This window comes from Nerophis lumbriciformis, linkage group LG04 (genome assembly GCF_033978685.3).
Source record: "Nerophis lumbriciformis linkage group LG04, RoL_Nlum_v2.1, whole genome shotgun sequence".
NCBI classification, from domain to species: domain Eukaryota; kingdom Metazoa; phylum Chordata; class Actinopteri; order Syngnathiformes; family Syngnathidae; genus Nerophis; species Nerophis lumbriciformis.
In genome coordinates this window covers 22,934,806-22,957,221 of record NC_084551.2, presented here as the reverse complement: position 1 = coordinate 22,957,221, position 22,416 = coordinate 22,934,806, and the positions used below count along the sequence as shown (strand labels likewise).

At 39.7% G+C, this 22,416-nt stretch overlaps 1 protein-coding gene and 1 long non-coding RNA gene across 5 annotated transcripts in view; one reads left to right on the top strand and one right to left on the bottom strand.

Annotated features, from left to right (window-relative positions):
* Positions 1 to 1,943: 1,943 nt before the first annotated feature.
* Positions 1,944 to 17,956, bottom strand: LOC140678742 (uncharacterized). Of its 2 annotated transcripts, none has more exons than XR_012050357.1 (4): positions 17,840 to 17,956; positions 6,761 to 6,880; positions 4,386 to 4,483; positions 1,944 to 2,550 (listed from the first exon to the last, which is right to left on the bottom strand). It is a non-coding gene; the product is annotated as an uncharacterized lncRNA (long non-coding RNA). The 2 variants fall into 2 exon arrangements; XR_012050358.1 differs by lacking the exon at positions 17,840 to 17,956 and adding an exon at positions 9,947 to 9,986.
* azi2 (5-azacytidine induced 2) overlaps positions 17,934 to 22,416 on the top strand; it is a 20,295-nt gene continuing 15,812 nt past the window's right edge. For 2 of the 3 annotated variants that reach the window (XM_061950852.1, XM_061950838.1), the window contains exon 1: positions 17,934 to 18,094. The gene's annotated coding sequence lies outside the window, so the exon portion shown is untranslated. The remainder of the gene's footprint in view (positions 18,095 to 22,416) is intronic. The other variant, XM_061950846.1, reaches the window with a different exon arrangement.

Here is a 22,416-nt window from a genome sequence, read left to right as displayed (position 1 = left end):
CATGAGGCTCGTCTTGCCTTTTCTCGTTTTTGAGTGTGTGCGCGTGCGTGCATGTGTATGTGTGCGTGCGTTGCTTACCGACTGTCTGCTTGTCAAAATGTCAAAGTAATGTTTGCAGGGACATTTTTACACCGTGAATTTCGTCAATTGATTGTACACTGTAGGACATACAACTTATTTAATGTTTTTCATGCAAGGGTAACGTCATTATTCTTGATAATCGGTGTATACAATGAAAAAGAGACGCTGTAGACTCTGCAGTCCAGAGTGTCTTGTAGTACTGGGAATCACCACACTGGGAAGTGGGGACGATTGTGAGCTGGCAGAAGCATGTTGCTACCATGTTTTTCAGCAAGGAAGCCAGTGTGGGTTGTTGTCTTTTTGTTGTTGTCAAATGCAATACTGGTGTTTCAATGCTCTACTATAATGAATACATTAATGAATGTTGCTGCCAATATGGAGGATTATACATCCAAACAATCTCTAAACTGGATTTAAGACTAAACAGAGGTGTGCAATTGAATTCATACAAAGTATGAGTTCATGGAGCACAGCTATACAAATGTAGTAAGGTAAAAAAGACTCCAATTGTTTTGTATTATCAAAGCAATTAAATAAATGACTAACTCATTTTAGGTGTTCCTAATCAAGTGGTCAGTGAGTGTATAAATCAGTCCAAATAGGTAACAAATAGGGCATGTCCCAGAATATATGCAAGAATAGCTATAACTATAAGACAGTGTTGTGATAGGCTGTATGAATATCCTGCTTGCAACATTGATGATAGCTTGTCAATGGCGCAACAATGTTGCAGAGAGTAGGATCATAAGAGTTATATAGTGGCCCACTATTAACTGTATACATCTGTTGATGATCAATAATTATAGTTATGAGTATAAATAACGCATGTTGGTTTTGTGTCTTAGCTCCACACTAAGTGATGTTCATAAAGCCCATTGCAATATGTTATATGTGACATGAGAGTCAAATGCAAATGAAAAGGAAAAGCTGAGAGAACAACAAAACAGCATCCTCTTCTGGTGGGAATCGATATGACATAGATGATTTGGCGAGGGATGTTTACAAAACAACACAGCAAAAATCCGTACATAACATTACTTTTGATATATAGTATAGTTGTGCAATTGTAAACAAATATATATTAAAAACTGTGCAACAGATTAATAATTCTGAATAATAATGGTTCAAAATTCCTCTGGTTATGTCCTTTCTGATCACCAACTAATTACATGAGCTGATAAATAAATAATGTAGCTAAAAATGACAACAACATGACATCTTATCTAATTCAACACATGCAAAACTCATCATACACTCTGCTTTTTGAAAATGGTAGGAAATTTGCATCTGCAAAATAATCTATACTGACAAAGGTGAGGGGAAAGTATGTTTCTGTAACATACTATACCTGTGCAGTAGAAATTAATGTATGTATGATTGAATGTTGTGCATTTGTTTAATGTGGAACCAATTAAGATTTTAAGTGACCATTCTTTCTGTAATCTGTTGTTACAGAGCTCATACCGCGAAACCTATTCTTGAGCACTCCAAATAAGCCCTTGCTGATAATGAAGAGACTATTTGCATTCACATGTCGGTCTCTTTAGTATGTGAATGCTTTGCAAACTCCTAGGTTTAATTGTGTAGCAGACATTCATGACGGGCTGCTGTATTTTTAATATGTTACATGTACGCACAGATATCGAATAGTCAATATCCAATTCTGACATTGAACTAGTAATAATAAATTTTGGATTTTAAACAACTTTTGTAAAATATACATGCACACAGTATTCTAATAATATAATGCACTTGATAATGTACTACTCCAAATAATTGATGTTTATTTCCCTTCACAAGGGACATAACCCTGTCACAATGCAAACACAGCATTGTATGTTTGATATATAATGACACAAAAATAACTTTGCAACGGTTTATTGTGAGCGCACTTAACAGTCTGTTGATAACTGTTGTATATGGTCACTTAAAGATGTAAATGACCCATAAAATAATAAAATATGGTAAAAAACATAAAACTGGCATTTATTTCTATAATAATGTGTGCTGGACAACCTTGAACAAAGTCAGAACGTTTTACACGACACTATAATCAGAGTCGCCAATAAAAATCTAATTTATGACTAATACGGCAATTGAAAACTAACAAAATATTTCATACTAACGATTCTTTTAATTTGTAAAGTAAGAATTAATTAGCAGCTACCTATAAATTGTCTTCTGAAAGGACTACCAAACACTATGGTGTCAAACAGATGCCAGTCATTAGCCTTCTTCGCACCGCTTCAACATGTCATTTGTAGGCTCTCCGTCTGCCAGCCTTACTCCTTCAGAATGTTTGACCTTACTGACTTCCTGTGGCGAAATGACTGAGGTAGACATCAATCATGCATCACCATGGCGACAGTCATTTATCAAGTCCTCCCTGCTGGTCGCACTCTCAAACCTGAATCCGTCGATGACCAAGGTCTCACCCTCGTCTATGCAGGCCAGAACCTCCTCATGAACCTGTCCCAACAGTACACATGTTGCACCAACATAGATGTAAGTACTTCATGGGTAAGAATGCAAATAACCTATTGCTATAAAAATTACTACCCCATACAGCATTTGCAGTAGTGACAATGATGTGCCCACACTTGTCATTTACGCGTTAGAATTGCTCAATAGGTAATAACATTTGCTCTCTGAATAAGGAGACCCGCAAGGGTTTCAAATCCCAGTCAGGGTCAATAGACATGTGTCAATACAGAATTATTGTTTTTTTATTTTAAAAATGTTTGTATTGTTTTAGTTCTATTTATACTATTTATTTATTTTTAACGATACTGACCCTTATAGTTTCTCAGAAAAATGTTAGCCCTTAAACAAGTGTAATTGAGGACCCCTGCACTTGACCAAGGAAACTTTCAAAACATTCAGCTAAACTTGTCCGTCAGATTTCTTTCAATGTGCAATGGAACTTGCTGGTATTCCAGGAGAGTGCATGACTCGCCAGACAACCAAATACAATGTGAGAGCAACAAGCTGAAACGTAAATGTTGTCCCATCCACAGTGCGAAACCGCGTTTAAGTTACCAATCCATGCCTTAATGGTGCAAATAAATGTTGTTTCTTATAAGTACAATTATCACTGTAGGACTAGAGGACAATGAATGGTTAAGCATGCTACACACCGAGCAGGACGACGCCTGAAGATATGCTAACCGCTAAAGCTTCAATGTAAAGTACGGTGATCGATCAAATATTGATAGTATTGATATCTAGTATTGCATCAGTATATGATCGACACCAAAATGATTAAAACAATATTTTTCTTAACACTATTATTACAAAATTACAGGGAATATGTCCCTGGATACAGGAGGGCTTTCAGGGAAAAAAACCTAATAATTTAAATGGGATCCAATGGTTGGTATGTAGAATTTACAAATTGAATATATAATCTGTTTTACAATAATGCTAGCAAAGTGTAAGTTTAATGAATGTGTGGAGTTTGCATGTCCTCCCTGTGTGTAAATGGGTTTTCTACGGGTTCTGCGGCTTCCTCCCACATTCTGAAAATATGCATGTCCGGTTAATTGGAGACTCGAAATTGTCCATAGGTATGAATGTGAGTATAAATGATTGTTTGTTGTGTCATGTGACTGGCTAGTGACCAGTTTAGGGAAGTCAGCTCGAATAATATCCAGTGTACTCCCCGACCCTAATGAGGGTGAGCCGTATAGAAAATGGATTGCTGGATGGATGGATGGATGAAATAAGCTTTATAAAATGTGTTATTGTCTTTACTGAATAACATTTTCAGTTCTATCATTTATACTAACATCACAAAATATTGAATGGTGACTCAAAATCGGGTCGGAGGCTAAACATTCTGATCAGAACATCCTTCATAACAAATAATGTTAATTAATTATAAGTTCAAGGGCCAAACTATCTTAATATCTTTGAAGACACACAATTAAAATGGTGATTAGGGTATAGAGGAAAGGTTGCCCCTTTAAATTGTTATTGTTGATTTAAACCTATTAGACGGAGAAGCCGAAAAAAAAGATATTAATTACTTTTATTGCCAAACTACCCCTATGACACAGTCATAATAATATTTATTATCTTTGCCACACAGATAAACAACACAAAAAAGGCAACTAAGAAGCTAAAAGTCTTGCACGATCTGCTAATGTCACGTGATATCACGCACATTTCTACCTTCATGTTTTTGTGCAAACCTTTGAGGAATATTTTTCTTTAAAAAAAGTACAAACATTTTCAGTTTTTAAGTGGTTCAACATTGTTTGGGTTTCACTGTAATTGTAGTTAAAAATAAAAGACACAAATACCAGTCTGCTGCTTCTTCTTCGGTGAGATGGTCTGGCTGGTGCCCACTGTTGCAACACATTCTCCATTTCTTTCATCAGCAGCTTAGCCTCCCACAACACTGTAATTACATTGGCAACATATAGTAATCCAGCTCATTCTTTAACATTTAAAAATAAAATCTGAGTAACTTTTATTGAGGTAATAGACTTTCCTCAATGTTCATTCAAGTTAAGGACACACATCAAAAAATGTAATGCAACACATCCAATGACTCACATACAACTGTTATTATTTCTCTCACAATATTATGTCAGACCCACTCGACATCCATTGCTTTCGGTCTCCCCTAGAGGGGAGGGGTTACCCACATATGCGGTCCTCTCCAAGGTTTCTCATAGTCATTCACATCGACGTCCCACTGGGGTGAGTTTTTCCTTGCCCTTATGTGGGCTTTGTACCGAGGATGTCGTTGTGGCTTGTGCAGCCCTTTGAGACACTTGTGATTTAGGGCTATATAAATAAACATTGATTGATTGATTGATTGATTGATTTGAATACTTCAAACTAAGGATGTAACGATATACGGTATTAATGATAACTGCAGTAAAACTCCCAACGGTTAGTATTATCATTTTAAATTAAAATTCTAGAAAAAACGTGACTGATAACCACACCTTGATGAACTCACGGACTCTGCTCTTGTGTTTCCTCCTTTTGTGTTCTTGATGTTTCCCTCTTGTTTTCATGTGTTTTGTTTTAGTTTGCCTTTTGGTTCAAGCCCTTTTGAAACTGCGCAACAAGGGGTGGTACTTTCGTGACTTCTGTAGTGCATTTTGGTGCTTTTTGTGATTTTAAGGATCTGCCTGGGGGAACCTTTTGGCCATTGCCATGTTTGCACTGTAGACCAGCTGCTGACCGGAGAACATGCGGACGAAGAGAAAGGGCTGCGGAGCTAGCGTTGTGCGTCGGGATGAGCATGTATCGGACACTTAATTTCCTCGAGACGGATTCTCGCTCATCCGCGCGAACAGGACATTGACCGGAAGCTAATGAGCAGCCTAGGACGGAGTCGGCTCTCTTGGTTACTTTGTTGGGTCTGTTCCTGTCTCTGGCCGTGCAGCCCCCTACCCTGGCAGATGAAGGCATGAAGCACCCCAGAGGCCACCGTGGTGTGTTGGTGTTGAAATTGTGTTTTTTGTTGTTGTTGTTGTTCTATGCATGGTGCAATCATATGTATGCAGTACGTATTATTTATTGCTAATTTTTTGTTGTTTTGTTGTGTTTTAATTTTGTAGCTGTATGTACAAATGGGGGCAGCATGGTGGTACAGAGGTTAGTACGTGTGCCTTACAATACGAAGGTGCTGGGTTCAATCCTGGGCTAGGGATCTTTCTGTGTGGAATTTGCATGTTCTCCCTGTGACTGCGTGGGTTCCCTCCTGGTACTCTGGCTTCCTCCCACCTCCAAAGACATGCACCTGGGGATAGGTTGATTGGCAACACTAAAATTTGCCCTAGTGTGTGAATGTGAGTGTGAATGTTGTCTGTCTATCTGTGTTAGCCCTGCGATGAGGTGGCTACTTGTCCAGAGTGTACCCCGCCTACCGCCCGTATGCAGCTGAGATAGGCTCCAGCACCCCCCGCGACCCCGACAGGGACAAGTGGTAGAAAATGGATGGATGGATAGATGGATGGATGTACAAATGGTGCCGCTGAAGTGGCAGCTGGTTGTTCTGTGCTCCTTTGTGTTCTTTGATGTTTTCCTCTAGTTTTCAGATTTCACATTATTTTTTGTGGACTTTTGTATCTGCACTGCAACCACATAATTTCCCCACTGTGGGAAAAATAAAGTATATCCTATCATATCATACATTTTAACATGAATGCAAGAGACATTAATGTATTTCCCTATCAAGAAATGACATACCCCAATCTAAACTTATATAATATAGGCTATGTATTTGTTTTAGTTATTTAAAAAAAAAAACTTGGTCAAAATATTTCATTCTGTGTAGAAGTACTTTTTGAGCACATTCCACAATACCACGATAATAATAATGATAACCGGGATAATTTTGGTCACAAAAAACGTGATATAAAATTTTCTTATCGTCACATCCCTACTTCAAACTGATCTGTCATGTTAAGTTCAGGACAAAACATTGCACCTTTAATTTAGGCCTTTGGACCACAGCTGTCTCAGCAGCACTCAGTGTTTTTTATATGCTTTCATAAACTATTAAGGGTCAAACAATATGACTGTCATTTTTTATTTGCCTTCAAGAACATCTAAATTATTGATTGTTCTTAAAGGGGTGACAGGTATGTCACAAGGGAATGTAAACATAAATTGCAGAGAGTAAATCATGAGTGTAAATTACAAGTGTTGGCCTTACACTTAAGAGTCCTTGAGTAGAGTCTCTCGCGGTCCTCTCGACATCTGATGTCTGGTATCTTTGCAGCCTTTTCCACAGCCATAAGTACGGACCTTGGTTTGCATTCATCTACTGTATGTCCTTCAAAAGGAGAAATATGCCACAACTCTTCAGAAATGATTTGGACAGTCTGCAGAAAAGTAAAGTTATAAATATCATACAGTACTTCTAAATCCCCTTATCAAATATCAGTACATTAAGTACATCAATGAACTTAGCAATAATGGTAGCCTTTCTTAAATGTCACTAGTCAGTCTGACCTTTGAAAAATTGTATTAATTGGACATGCTGGCTGTAACTGAGTTTTCTTTTTAAAGTTCTGCCAAGTAAAATGTGGTTGGTGAAATTTTTACATAAGACTCTGCATCACTTTTCCACCTACACTGATTCTTACATCAAAACAAAAGCTCTGATATGAGTATAACAAATACTGCAGTATCCAAACAACTTGGAGCAGGGATCACCAGCCCCTTGGGCGGAACAGTTGTTCAGTCATTTTAAGGAACTATCCAAACTTTTCCACAAGGACTTTGAAGACATTGTTGCCATTTGCAAGCAATTAATAATTACTTGTATAACACTGGATTTTTGGTACTGACCACTACCAAAACTAGGCTCTATTGCAAAATGAACGCATCATAATAATCCCCTCAATTCCCCCCAAAAATGGATTAACTCCCTGGAATATAAAGACAATATAACATACATCAATAAACATGGATGCATGTGCAAAAGTGCAATATATTTATCTGTACAGTAATCTATGTATTTATATCTGCACCTTATTGCTATTTTATCCTGCACTACCATGAGCTAATGCAACGAAATGTCATTCTTATCTGTACTGTAAAGTTCAAATGTGAATGACAATAAAAAAGGAAGTCAAAGTCTAAGTCTAAAATAGATGGTAAAACATGCTATGCCCTGTCAATCACACATGTTCTCTAAGAAAAACAAACTCCAGGCTCATGATGTGGATTCAGTATTCAGTTTGTATTTTTTGTATATTTTTTAAATGTGATTCTGCTTTGTTTCGATTTTTTTCTTTGTGTTGCTTTTGCTTCTCCTTGTTTTAAACTTTAGTACATTGGATTGCTGTGAAGTTTAGAACGTGCCTCTCTGACAGGGCCGCATTAAAATTGAACTGCAGTTTTTTGAGGAATTTTGTCTATCATTCACAATCACAATGTGAAACAAGAACACATATTTGTCTTATTTTGTGAATTTTAAATCATAAAAAAAACACTATTAAGAGACTGCTAACAATGCAGGTAGTTGGGGTCCAATCTATTCCGCCTATAAAGCGTTCTAAAAACAAACAACATTTTATATACATGCGTTAGGTACATACTGTATGTAATGTCGTAACAGGCACATTCATAAAGACATTTACCGCAATTTAGTCATTTTACGCATTGCCGGAACTTTTTTTGGGTGCATTGATATCACAGAGCACATCACTATTTCCTTCAACAACAACTCTAACTCTAATCATGACAGACTTCATGACAAACTACATAGATTACTTTGGGACAAATGATGATCCAGAACCATATATTTTTGAGCCTGAAAATAGAGAGGAAATCCTACAGGTTTTAGATGCTGAGTGATAGCAGATCCAGCTCTAGTGAAACACAAAGCATGATGTAGCAATACTGATAAGTGCTAAACAAGAAATACAAACTACAAACATACAAAACACGAAACCAGTGAAGTTGGCACCTTGTGTAATTTGTAAATAAAAACAGAATACAATGATTTGCAAATCCTTTTCAACTTATATTCAATTGAATAAACTGCAAAAACAAGAGATTCAATGTTTGAACTGAGAAACTTATTTTTGCAAAATTTGCACATTGCAAAAAAGTTGGCACGGGGGCATTTTTACCACTGTGTTACATGGCCTTTCCTTTTAACAATACTCAGTTAATGTTTGGGACCTGAGGAGACAAATTTTTGAAGCTTTTCTGGTGGAATTATTTCCCATTCTTGCTTGATGTACAGCTTAAGTTGTTCAACAGTCCAGGGTCTCCGTTGTGGTATTTTACGCTTCATAATGCGCCACCCCTTTTGAAATTGGAGACAGGTCTGGACTACAGACAGGCCAGTCTAGTACCCGCACTCGTTTACTATGAAGCCACACTGTTGTAACACGTGGCTTGGCATTGTTTTGCTGAAATAAGCAGGGGCGTCCGTGATAACGTCGCTTGGATGGCAACATATGTTGCTCCAAAACCTGTGTGTACCTTTCAGCATTAATGGTGCCTTCACAGATGTGTAAGTTACCCATGCCTTGGGCACTAATACACCCCCATACCATCACAGAGGCTGGCTTTTGAACTTTACGCCGAGAAAAATCCGAATGTTTTTTTTCCTCTTTGTTCCGGAGGACACAACGTCCACAGTTTCCAAAAACAATTTGAAATGTGGACTCGTCAGATCACAGAACACTTTTACACTTTGCATCAGTCCATCTTTCTTAGATGAGCTCGGGCCCAACGAAGCCGGCGGCGTTTCTGGATGTTGTTGATAAATGGCTTTTGCTTTGCATAGTAGAGTTTTAACTTGCACTTACAGATGTAGCGCTACATCTGTACAAACTGTACTATGTAAACTGTAGTTACTGACAGTGGTTTTCTGAAGTGTTCCTTAGCCCATGTGGTGATATCCTTAACACACTGATGTCGCTTTTTGATGCAGTACTGCCTGAGGGATCTAAGATCACGAGCATTCAATGGGACGTGCAGTGATTTCTCCAGATTCTCTGAACTTTTTGATGATATTACAGACCGTAGATGGTGAAATCCCTAAATTATTTGCAATAGCTGGTTGAGAAATGTTGTTTTTAAACTGTTCGACAATTTGATCACGCATTTGTTCACAAAGTGGTGACCCTCGCCTCATCCTTGTTTGTGAATGACTACGGTAAGCATTTCATGGTGTCACGTGGACGGTTATGCAGCTTGCTGCGGTTCGTTCTCTCAATGCAAAAGACGGCTCCGGACGAAGGCGTAAAAGTAGGATTGGATTTATTAACATAAATCACTCAACTACCAAAACACAAACAACACAACAAAAAGGCAAGCATGCCTAAAACACATGGAGCTACTATTTAGCAGAAGCTATGGCATGGACAAGGAAACTTACTTGGTCAGAACGTGACGTAAACAGTGTGACATAATCAATGAAGCCAGCCCGACTGACTGGCAAAGGTAACTTAAATAATGCCTCTGATTAGTGCTCGGGAAGCATGTGAGCGGGCGAGCACTAATCAGAGACAGGTGAACACAATAAGTCGCTATGGTGGCAAAAAAAACAAGGAAGCCTAAACGGGAACTAAAGAACTCCAAAACTAACAGAACATAACTAAACAAAACATGATCCGGACCACGGATCATGACACATGGAAGCTGCTTTTATACCCAATCATGGCACCCACCTTTTCCCAATTAGTCTGTTTACCTGTGGGGTTTTCCAAATAAATATTTGATGAGCATTCCTCTACTTTCTCAGTCTTTTTTGCCAATTGGCCAGCTTTTTTTAAACATGTTGCAGGCATCAAATACCAAATTAGGGATGTCCGGATCCAGGTTTTTGCACTTCCGATCCGATACCGATATTGTTTTTGCATTTCCGATCCGATACCGATACTGACCGATACCGATACTGACCGATACTGGCCTATCCGAGCATGTATTAAAGTTTAAAGTTATTTAGCCTACTTAGTTGTCAGAATCATGTTGAAAAGGGATTTAGTACTCTTGATAACAACTAGCCAGCTGAATTAGGGGAGTTTGAATAATACACAATGGTTGGTAACAAGAAACTGACCTGTTTATTCAAGGATAAAGACAAAATAGACAAAATTATACATGACAAACAGAAATGGCATCATTGAACTAGGGCTGGGCGATATGGCCTTTTTTTAATTTTGCGATATTTTAAGGCCATATTGCGATACACAATATATATCTCGATATTTTGCCTTAGCCTTGAATGAACACTTGATGCATATAATCACAGCAGTATGATGATTCTATGTGTTTTGATTGATTGATTGAGACTTTTATTAGTAGGTTGCACAGTGAAGTACATATTCCGTACAATTGACCACTAAATGGTAACACCCGAATAAGTTTTTCAACTTGTTTAAGTCGGGGTCCACTTAAATTGATTCATGATACAGATATATACTATCAGATATACTATCATCATAATACAGTCATCACACAAGATAATCACATTGAATTATTTACATTATTTATAATCCAAGGTGTGGAGGGGGGCGCCGGATGTAAGTGTCAAAAAGACAGCCAAAAGAGTTTGATATGAGAATAAATCTAAAGTTAAAATATAGGGTAGAAATGCACCCATTTGCAGGAAATGTAGTCTTGATTTTCAACATTTTCTTTCAAGGCTTGCATGTCTACATTAAAACATTCTTCTTCATACTGCATTAATATATGCTACTTTTAAACTTTCATGCAGAGAAGGAAATCACAACTAAAAAAATCACTAATTTTTTCATACGGTGTTGATGTGGAAATGTTTGCCTCAGCATTTTGATGGTGTGGACGTGTGGCACCGAATGGAGATAAGCGTCTCGACAGACGTTACTATATTTGAACAATGATGACGAAAACTGTTTTCTCTGTCGTGTCCGTATGTCGAAAATTGTTATGCGCTTATTTTTTTATTTGATTTTGTGCGTGGCATATAATTGCTATGCGCAGAGGACGCTTGAGGGAGCGTTGCTCGCACGGCTGCGCTAGCATCACAGCTAACGTTAGCCATGCTGATACCTCTCTGCTCGGGGAGGACGTATACGTATGTGACGTATGACGTGACAGTATGTGACGTGTGTAAGAAAGTGCGCTTGCTGTCTGTGAGAGGGAGACACAGGAAAGAGTGAGAAGAGCCTGCAGTGTAATGCCAGCAGCTGTGGATGTGTTGAAGGTGTGCTAGAAAATGCGGAATGAAATTACGGAGCAGCAGAAAAGTGGAATGTATTATTTAAATAGGTGCGTTGGAAAACACGGACCGGAGTTTTTTTTTCAACTGGATCTGGATCGGCATTTTCCCATGCCTTGCCGATACGCAATTTTTGGCAAATATCGGCAGCCGATCCAAATATCGGATCGGGACATCCCTATACCAAATGAGCTAATATTTGCAAAAATAACAAAGTTTTCCAGTTCGAACGTTAAGTATCTTGTCTCTGCAGTCTATTCAATTGAATATAGGTTGAACAGGATTTGCAAATCATTGTATTCTGTTTTTATTTACGATTTACACAATGTGCCAACTTCACTGGTTTTTGGGTTTGTATTAAACCAATCACTTCAAATACAATGTCCGCACTCACTGTGACGCCGACTGATGGAATGTTTATATCTTTCAGCACAAGACTTGAGCTCCCCGTTTAGATGATGAATTCAGCATAATTTTACCTTTGTGGGAATAACGAGCATCTTGTCGCATCTTCCCATCAAAATCCTCCCTAAGTTGGGTTGGAGTGGTTGGGGGACTGTGGCTGGTGTCTGTGCGCTTGTGGGGTTGTGGGGCTGGCTGGCGTTGGCTTGCCGGCTGGTTTGGGGGCTGGCGGGCGGACGGGATGCATTGGCTTCTTCCCCCGTTGGGGGGCTCCTTCCCCTGGCCGGGACTCGTATGGGCACGTTGCTGTGTGGATGGCCGGGATGCGGTGTTTGCATTGGGCGTGGGGGCTGTGCGGTTTTTCTGCGTTTGGTTGCCGGTATGGGCTCTGCAGGGTTGGGTTGGGGCGGGCGGGGGCTGGCTTTGTTTGGCGGGGGGGAGGGTTCGCGTGGCGTCACGTTAAAGTGGTCTGGTGTGGGTCACCGGCTGTGGCGGGGGGTGGCGGCCTCCTGGCCGTAGTTCCTGGTTGTCGGCCGCGTGGACTGGGGGGATGTCCGGGCCCTCTACTCCTCCTACTTATAGCGCACACAGTCACACATATATAGGACTTTGGGGATTGTCCTGCGGGGAGGCATGGCGGGGGGTTGAGGATGCCTCCAATGGGGCTCCAGTCCTCCTGTCTTGTCCCCTGCTCGTCCATCCCTCAATCTTAGCTGCATATTAGACACTGAGGATTTGGGGGGCTTGGTTTGGTTGGGACCCACCATGACCTTGATGTCCCCCAATTTTAATCGCATTATTAGTTCCCACAAGCATACATATCTCACTCACGCTACAGTACACACATCAATAGGGACTGGAGGTCGGCTGTAACGGCTGACCTCCTAATTTTAACTACACAGTAGACACTCTGGGGGCCTTGTACACATGCATGGGGGGTTTGGGGTTCGGCGCACCTCTCATTGCCTCGTCGGCCGGCGGGGACTGCGGTCTGGTGGCCTGCCAGGCTTTTATTCATTTATTATTGTTATATATATTTTTTTATTTTTAATGTATTTATTATTTTTATTTTTATTATTTACTTATTTTTATTTTATTTTATTTTATTTTTTTAAATTTATTATTTTATTTTATTTTATTTTATTTTATTTTTTATTTTTTATTTTTTTTTAATCTTATTATTTATTTGTGTGTGGCGTCGCGCGGGTCTCACTTCCTGTTGGGTGGGGTCCGTGCCCGTGTGGCCCGACCTTGCGCTGTGGGGTCTCTGTTGGTGACTTGATGTGGTGGCGGCGCAGCCCCCGTGTCTGGTCTGGATGCTGTGTCTCGGTTGTTTGGGCGGTGGTGTGTTTGTGCGGGTTTGGGTTGGGGTGGGGGGCCTTTTGGTCGGGGGGGGTTGTTGGTGTCTCTTGTTTGCGTGTTGGCTTTCGGGCTGACTGGCGGGCTGGCGCCGGCTGGTCTCCGTGGTCCTGGTGGCGTGTGGTTGCTGGTCGCAGTTTTTTTTTGATCGCTTTGATTTGATTGGCTGGTGCTGGCTGTCTGGGGTTATTGCGGCTGCTGTTTCTGCTGCCGTTTGTTTGTGGTGTGGGCGCCCGTGGCTGCTGGGTCTGGTGCAGGGGTGTGGCTGATGTTGTGACTGGTGGCAGCGCGCGCGCGTGATGGCTGTCGGGGCTGACGAACTGTGTATATGTATGTACATGTGTGTGTATGTATGTATGTTTATATATGTGTATGTGTACATATGTGTATGTATATGTATATATGTGTATGTGTGGGTATGTATACGTGTATGTGTGTATGTGTATGTATATATGTATGTATGTATGTATATTTCTGGGGGTACGCTCTGGGCCTGCCTGTCAGACGGGGGTCGACGCCTCAGGCTACTGCATCCGAACTGCGTGTCTGGAGCTCCTGGGTCCCGCTGTCCATCCCTTCCGGGTGCCCGTCTTGGTTGGGGCCTGTTGGGCCTAGTCCCTGCGTCTATTGTGGTAGCTTGGTGCTGCAAGGTATTCCGAGGTGCTGCGAGTCGGCCAGTTGCTGGGGTAGTGACCTTGTTTGTCAGCATGTCTGTGATCTTCTTTTAATTTTTTTTTTTTTTTTAAATTAATTAATTTATTAATTTTTTTATTTTTTTTTTAAATATATTTTATTAATATTATTTTTTAATTTTTCCCCTCCCTCAGGGGGGGGGCTCGGCGGGGCGGTTGCTGGTTGTTCCATCTCCATCGTTGGGGTCCCTGCGGGTGGGGTGGGTGGTTCCCGTGGCCCTGTGCCTGGGTGGTCCTGCGGCGGCCGGTTTGGGTGGGGTGGCCGGGGGATGGCCTCGCCGCGCTCTCCGGGGGTGGGGGGTGGGCTCGTGGGGGCCCGGTTGCCGGTGGGGCGGGGGCGGTCTTCCCGTCCGGTTGCGGGGAGTCTCTGGGTCCCTCGGGCGGGCGTCTCGCCTTTCTGCCCGTGTGGGGTGTGGTCTCTCGCTGGCTTGGGGTCTGGCTGTCCCCTGCTTTTCTCGTGCCCTGTCCTCTGCTGGCCCTTGTGGGCGGTACGGTGGGTCGGGCTCTGGGGTTCCTGTCGCTGGCCGGCTTGGCTGCGTGGGGGCGGTGGTCCCTGGTTCCCTGGGCACCACGCCTCCTGTTTGTGGGTTGGGCTCTCGGGGGTGATGGGGCCGTGCTCTGGCTCCCACGCACTCTGGGAGTCGAATGTATTGTACATGCAAATTCACATATGCTCACATACGTACATAGGTACCTACGCTCCCACATACATACACAAATACAGTACATATTTACCTACCTAATGTTCGTACATCCACACGCACATTCAATATACAAACATACACATACACATACTGTACATATACATTCACTGTACAAACACATATACACATTCTGTACATATACATTCATTGTACAAACACATATACACATTCTGTACATATACAAGTACATATGCATACTTACACTCATGCACATAATCACGTTTCATCAAACATATATTAACGTTGTTGCCCTAGGGTAAACTGGGTGTAACACATGGCACACTGACAAAGCTTAACCTATTGTGACTATAACAATCTACAAGGTTAATGTAGGTTGCTTCTCTTTCTCCCCCTCCATTTTTCTGCATTCTTTCGTATCTCAAGTTATCATTACGTATATGTATTGTTGCATTTAAACAACTGTATTGTTGATAATAAAGGTAAATTATTGGTATTGTTCATTATCAATAGCGCTATTTCTATTGGTATTTGTATTGATCCATTTGTAGTGTAATAATGCTCATTGTCATTTCTGTATTATTTTTTATTTTTCGCTAACTGCTTATTTGCTATTACTTTTACCATCATATTTGTACATGTCATATTTGCTGATGTTGCTCTATTGTTGTTGTTGTTGTTGTTTTTGTCTCTCTGTCTAATCCCCCTCTTGTCCCCACAATATTCCCCCTCTGTCTTCTTTTTTTTCTCTTTCTATCCCCTCCTGCTCCGGCCCGGCTGCACTAAATGATAATATAAATACACTTAATAAAGTCAAATACAAATAAGGCAACAAGAGAAGTATCCTACACTTCTCTTTTGTAAAGTAAATCTGAACAGCCGACATGGGCATCTACATCAACTATATGATTTGCCTGAGAAGCTGGACAGGACAAAAAAAATAAAAAATAAAAAAAATAAAAAATAAAAATCCTCCCTAAGTCTAAGTTGAATTTCAAAGTTGACCAATCTCTCTGTTTATGGCCAAAACCTTCTACTATACAGGTGCAAGGCATGAGTTATAATCTGGCATTAGCTTTTACAAGCTCAGAGGCACTGCACTAGCTATGTTATCGCCGTGATCACGGTGCCGTGTTACTAAAAATATGTCTTCTGCGTTAGCTCTTACAATACCAATGTCGCTAATACCAGGTTAATATGCAGGTCACTGCATGTAAATGGAGCGTTGTTGGCAGTTTTTGGATGTTTCGTTAGGAGGCTTTATAGGACCCCCTTCCGAATTTGTGGTGTCATTATAAAAACTGTAATATCTGGGTAACCTACATCACAACAAGAACTGTAGTTTCTTTCAGGACATACAACTGTTAATTTTCACTCTTTGAGCTAGAAACCCATTATATTTTATCAGTGAACTTGGACGTAAACATCACATAGTATCACCAAAAACATACTATAATAGCAATTGCTGATCAAACTAGGAGCCTATTTTATAACCCGTTTATGTGCATCAAGCTGGTCAATCCCAGCATCTTGTTGCCAACTCTCTGAAAAATAAGTAAGGGACACCTTGTTGCCGACCGATTGTCTTCACTCATACCAATGTGGTTATCTTTTTTCCCTTTTTTATTTGTGTAAAACATTTTTAACACGGTTTGACTCAAACCTGAATTCATTTAGATGAATATTTTTGGTGATTAACAATACATCCATCCATCGTCTTCCGCTTATCCGAAGTCGGGTCGCGACTAATAACAATTACAATACATGACAAACAAACTGTTTAATAACTTATTTTGGGTGCAAATTAACAACATTAACAATAAAGTAAACAACTTATTATTTTTATCTGTCATTTGCAGATCTCCCGATGGCTAGTGTACCCCTGTAACCTGCCCTCTTCCAGATCAAAAGTCGGGGACCAATGGTTGAGAACAGTTATTCTCAAACTGTGGTACCACTAGTGGCACGTCAAAGAATCACTTAATGAAATAGTCAAACACAGTGTTACTGTTCAAACCATGTGTAATGTTACAGTAGCCAAAATATAAAATATTGTTGTTAAATAAAACCTCTGCCTTGTTTTAATGAATATTTAGGCTTACTATGCAATGGTAAATTATTGTTTGTCATTATAGTGGTACTTTGAGAGCCAAGTGTTTTCTGAGGTGGTACTTAGTGAAAAAAGTTTGAAAACCACTGGTTTAGAGCATAAAGTCAAGCAATGTTTAGTAAGCAATGCATTTTTCATTTGTAATAAGATTACCCAAAACAAGAAACTATTTCAGTTGCATATTAGGTACGAAATGCACGAATTATTGAAGATATATGTCCTACACTGCATTTAACTGAAACATACTATAATTAACCTATCTGTCAGTATAACTAAATACCAACTTGAAAAAAATAATGCTGTACTACATCACCTCCATTGAAAACAGGTCAGTGCATTGAATAAGGTAATGGCATCACTTAGCCCAGGTTTGTCCAAAGTGTAACCCAGGGAGCTCACAACTTTGGGAGTTCACAGCTCACAGTTAGAGCCAAAAATGTACCATGTAAAGAGAAAAGGATGAAATGTATGTTTTATAGCATTTTTACAAAAATAAAAAATACATTTTAATTTAATTTTTTTTTTTTCAGTAGGCCTATGCAGCCCTCAGTGGAAAAAGTTTGAACACGCCTGCCCTAACCAGTTACATAACACAACAATAATGACAAATAATATAATAATACCGACGTTTTGAATTAACAAGAAAAGTTACCTTGGAAGTAAACTACTTTTTATATTTTTTTTTCTTAACTGGTTAGCTAGCTATTTAGCTAACTGATTAGCACATCACAAAAGCAAAACGTCACACAAAAAGCTAAAGGTAAAAGGTATAGTTGTACTATCTGTTTGAGGTATATAAACTACATTATTGTTCTTTTTACCAGTCACAAACCAAAAGACTTACTGAATCCCGATGCTTTTCACCACCAGCACTGTCCAACATGCACGGCGAACTTTTATTTTGAAATATTTATTGCCGTGACGTCACTCCCGGAAGTTTTTGTTTCCTGGTCTGTCAGCTCTGTCAAGGTGCAAAGTGTCCAGCATCATTCCATTGTTTTCCACGGAAATACATGGCTTTTATCCCTAAGAAATGATATTCCCATCGCTGTCACCGGACCTATTACCCGAGGACAGCATTTTATACGGTTCGTGAAAGGCGAGTATCAAATGACTCCTTTTGCTGAGGCTAGCGTCAGACAACCAGAATATGTTGACATAGCGCTAGCTCGCGGTTGCTCCGTCGTGTAGCCCAGTTGTTACCTTTATAATGTTCGTGTTTGTGTGTCCTGTCCAACAATAGTGATGCTAACTCTACCGCGTGACTTAAGAATGTAAACCAACGTGTTTGTGAGTGGGTGTTTTTTTAACATTTGGTGGAAGCTAATTTACGAGGTTAGCATTGAATAAGTTGGATTCATCGATTGTTTACGTACCGATTATAACAGGAAGGTTAGTTTATGATTGTGTTAGGCCGTCTTAATGTTTACACCGGGTTTCAACTTATTGGGTTGATATCAACGTTGACTATTGTACACATTAGTAATGGGTTGATGAGGCGTCATGAAGCGTTTCGACACATTGCAAAACTGTATTGATACTGTATCGATACTGTGTCACTAAATACTGACATCTGCTGGACATTAAAAATTCCTACAGGCAACCTATGGACCGACTCAACTGACACTGATTTTATGACCTAGTACAGTGTTTTTCAACCTTTTTTGAGCCAAGGCACATTTTTTGCGTTGAAAAAATCTGGAGGCACACCACCAGCAGAAATCATTCAAAAACAAAACTCAGTTGGCAGTAAAAAGTTGTTGTTGTTGGATATGACTTTAAACCATAACCAAGCATGCATCACTATAGCTCTTGTCTCAAAGTAGGTGTACTATCACCACTTGTCACATCACACCCTGAATTATTTTGAATTTTTTTTGCTGTTTTCCTGTGTGTAGTGTTTTAGTTCTTGTCTTGCCCTCCTATTTTGGTGTTTTTGTCCCTTTTTTTTTGTATTTTCCTGTAGCAGTTTCGTGTCTTCCTTTGAGCGATATTTCCTGCATCAACTTTGTTTTAGCAATCAAGAACATTTAAGTTGTTTTTATCCTTCTTTGTGGGGACATTGTTGATTGTCATGTCATGTTCGGATGTACATTGTGGACGCCGCCTTTGCTCCACAGTAAGTCTTTGCTGTTGTCCAGCATTCTGTTTTTGTTTACTTTGTAGCCAGTTCAGTTTTAGTTTCGTTCTGCATAGCCTTCTCCAAGCTTCAATGCCTTTTCTTAGGGGCATTCACCTTTTGTTTATTTTTGGTTTAAGCATTAGATACCTTTTTACATGCACGCTTTCCCCGCTATTTCCGACATCTACAAAGCAATTAGCTACTGGCTGCCACCTACTGATATGGAAGAGTATTACACGGTTACTCTGCCGAGCTCTAGACAGCACCGACACTCAACAACAACACATCATTTGCAGACTATAATTACTGGTTTGCAAAAAATATTTTCAACCCAAATAGGTGAAATTAGATAATCTCCCACGCACACCAGACAGTGGTTGAAAAACACTGACCTAGTATATACAATAGATAGATAGATAGTACTTTATTGATTCCTTCAGGAGAGTTCCCTTAGGAAAATTAAAATTCCAGCAGCAGTGTACAAAATTGAGATCGAATTTAAAAAGTAAAAAGTAAATAATGGGGGTATAAAAGGAAACAAAATAGAACAATATTACAATAGAATAATATATATATATATATATATATATATATATATATATATATATATATATAAACCAAGTCATTGTATTTCATTTAGGATTATTTCATATCTTCATTTAAAATAAAAATATATTTTAATCTTTTTTTATATACAGTCAATAAATAATGTGAACATGTATCATAACATGGAAATCTAAGAGAACGTGTTGTGAATGAGGATGCTTGTGGACTGGGAATTTTTTTTTTTTTTTTTTTTTACACATTTTTATAAAAAAACAACTGTTTTTCCAACGTTTTACATTTTAGACGATTTCTCTTCTTAGTTATTATTTCTCCGGCTGTAGAAAAGACCCGATCACAGGGCACAGAGGAGGCGTCAGTGCGACACAGCTCATGATCGGTCACGTGACTTTCTAAAAGCGGTAAGCGCACCGACACAGGGTTTTTGCTCTATGAGCTCGACGCATGCGCCGATGCATCGGTGTTGCCGGACCCATCACTAGTACACATTGTTAACAGACTTAAACAGTGGTTCTCAAACCAAGTACCACCTCAGAAAACACTTGGCTCTCCAAGTACCATCATTATGACCAGCATTAAAATGCAGCGTAGTAGGCCTAAGGTTTCATTAAACACAAGGCAGGGCTTTTATCTAACAAGCATATGTAATATTTTTAGCCACTGTGACATTACACACAGTTTGAACAGTAACACTGTGTTTGAAGGAAAATAAAACACTGTGCTTAAATAAAGTGATTCTTTGGCATACCAATAGATGAAGCCTACTACTGCTCCCAAAGTGGAGTATTTTTAGCTGCTCAGTGGCCTTGTGGTTAGAGTGTCCGCCCTGAGATCGGCCGAGTCATACCAAAGACTATAAAAATGGGACCCATTACCTCCCTGCTTGCCACTCAGCATTGGAATTGGGGGTTAAATCATCAAAATGATTCCCGGGCACGGCCACCGCTGCTGCTCACTGCTCCCCTCACCTCTCGGGGTGAGGGTGATGGGTCAAATGCAGAGGATAATATCACCACAACTCGTGTGTGTGTGTGTGTGTGTGTGTGTGTGTGTGTGTGTGTGTGTGTGTGTGTGTGTGTGTGTGTGTGTGTGACAATCATCGGTACTTTGTATGTAATATTTTTGGGCACTGTGACATTATACACAGTTTGAACAGTAACGCTGTGTTTTAAGGAAAATAAAACACTCTACTTTAATGAAGTGATTATTTGGCATACCAATAGATGGAGCATGCCTACTACTGCTCCCACAGTGGAGTGTTTTAAGTCTCGTCTGAAGACCCACTTTTATTCTCTGGCTTTTAACACTACGTGAGTTGTGTGATCCTCTGTGTTATTAAATTGTTATTTCTATTTATTGTTTTCATTGGTTTTACCCTTTAAAATCGTTTTTAATCATATTTATTTTTATTATTTTTATATTGGTTTTATATGTATTTATTTCATTGGTAGAGCTAAGGTTAGTATTTGAAACTTGTTTTTAATATTTTTGTGCATCACTTTGGAAACATTGTTGTTGTTTAAATGTGCCATATAAATAAAGTATTAGTGGTACTTGTACCATAGTTGGAGAGGCACTGGGCTATAGCAGTGGTTCTCAAAGTTTTTCAACACCTCGGAAAACACTTGGCTCTGCAAGTACCACCATATTTACCAACATTAAAATACAGTAGTGCAGTAGGCCTGAATAGTCATTAAAAACAAGGCATAGGTTTTATTTAACAAGTATATTTAGTATTTTGGCCAATGTAACATTACACGCAGTTTGAACAGTAACACTGTGTTTGAATATTTAATTAAGTGATTTTCTGTGTTGGCCCTGCGATGACTTGTCCAGGATGTACCCCGCCTACCACCCAAATGCAGCTGAAATAGGCTCCAGCACCCCCGCGACTCCAAAAGGGACAAGCGGTAGAAAATGGATGGATGGATGGATTTTTTGGGGGGGCGTACCACTAGATTGAACTACTCGCTCACCAATACTGGCAGAGCCGTGTAAGGAGTGAGTATGGACAACTAAACCACAGGCGCCTTTTTGGACACCAAGGACATGTGTGGCTGTGCCTGGAAGCATGCAATTGCTAAATATAGTTCTAAACATACTCCATCTCATAAACCTACAATAAAACATTCTTTTCGTCAAAGTTTAATTTTGGGGCATTTTTGCCGCCGTATTTGATGCACTTCGCTGTATACAATCATACAATGTTTCGTGAATAGCAGGCTGGCAAACACGCTCCCGCTGCCCAAGTGTATGTCAGAAAATACAAAACGACCCAAAAAAATGTATTACCCTCATTTTGCCAAAATCATCATTAGCTTTTGGACCAACAGTTACGGAGAAATTATGACTTTTGTCTGTGGTGTCTGCCTCTAATATATTTTGTAATCACTGCGCTATATATGTCTGTGCTTTTACTTTTGGTTTGTATCAATATTTTTTGTATAGGTTTTGCTGTGACGAGTCTGCATGGCTTCCTGATTTTATTAGCACCATACTTGAATATTGAACTAGTGCTGCTTTTTACTGTAATATGTATTAGTTTAGTTTAAATTACTGGTGAAACATGCAGAAAAGGTGCAATTTTGGACAAAGTTTTGTCAGGCAAAGCGTATTAATTCACTGTTACTGAGAGTGAGGTATAACACCTTTCCCATGCGTATGTATGCTTGCTTACCTCACACAAGATACTGTCGCCATTCATTAGCACTCGAGCCTTGCCGGCTAACCTTTAC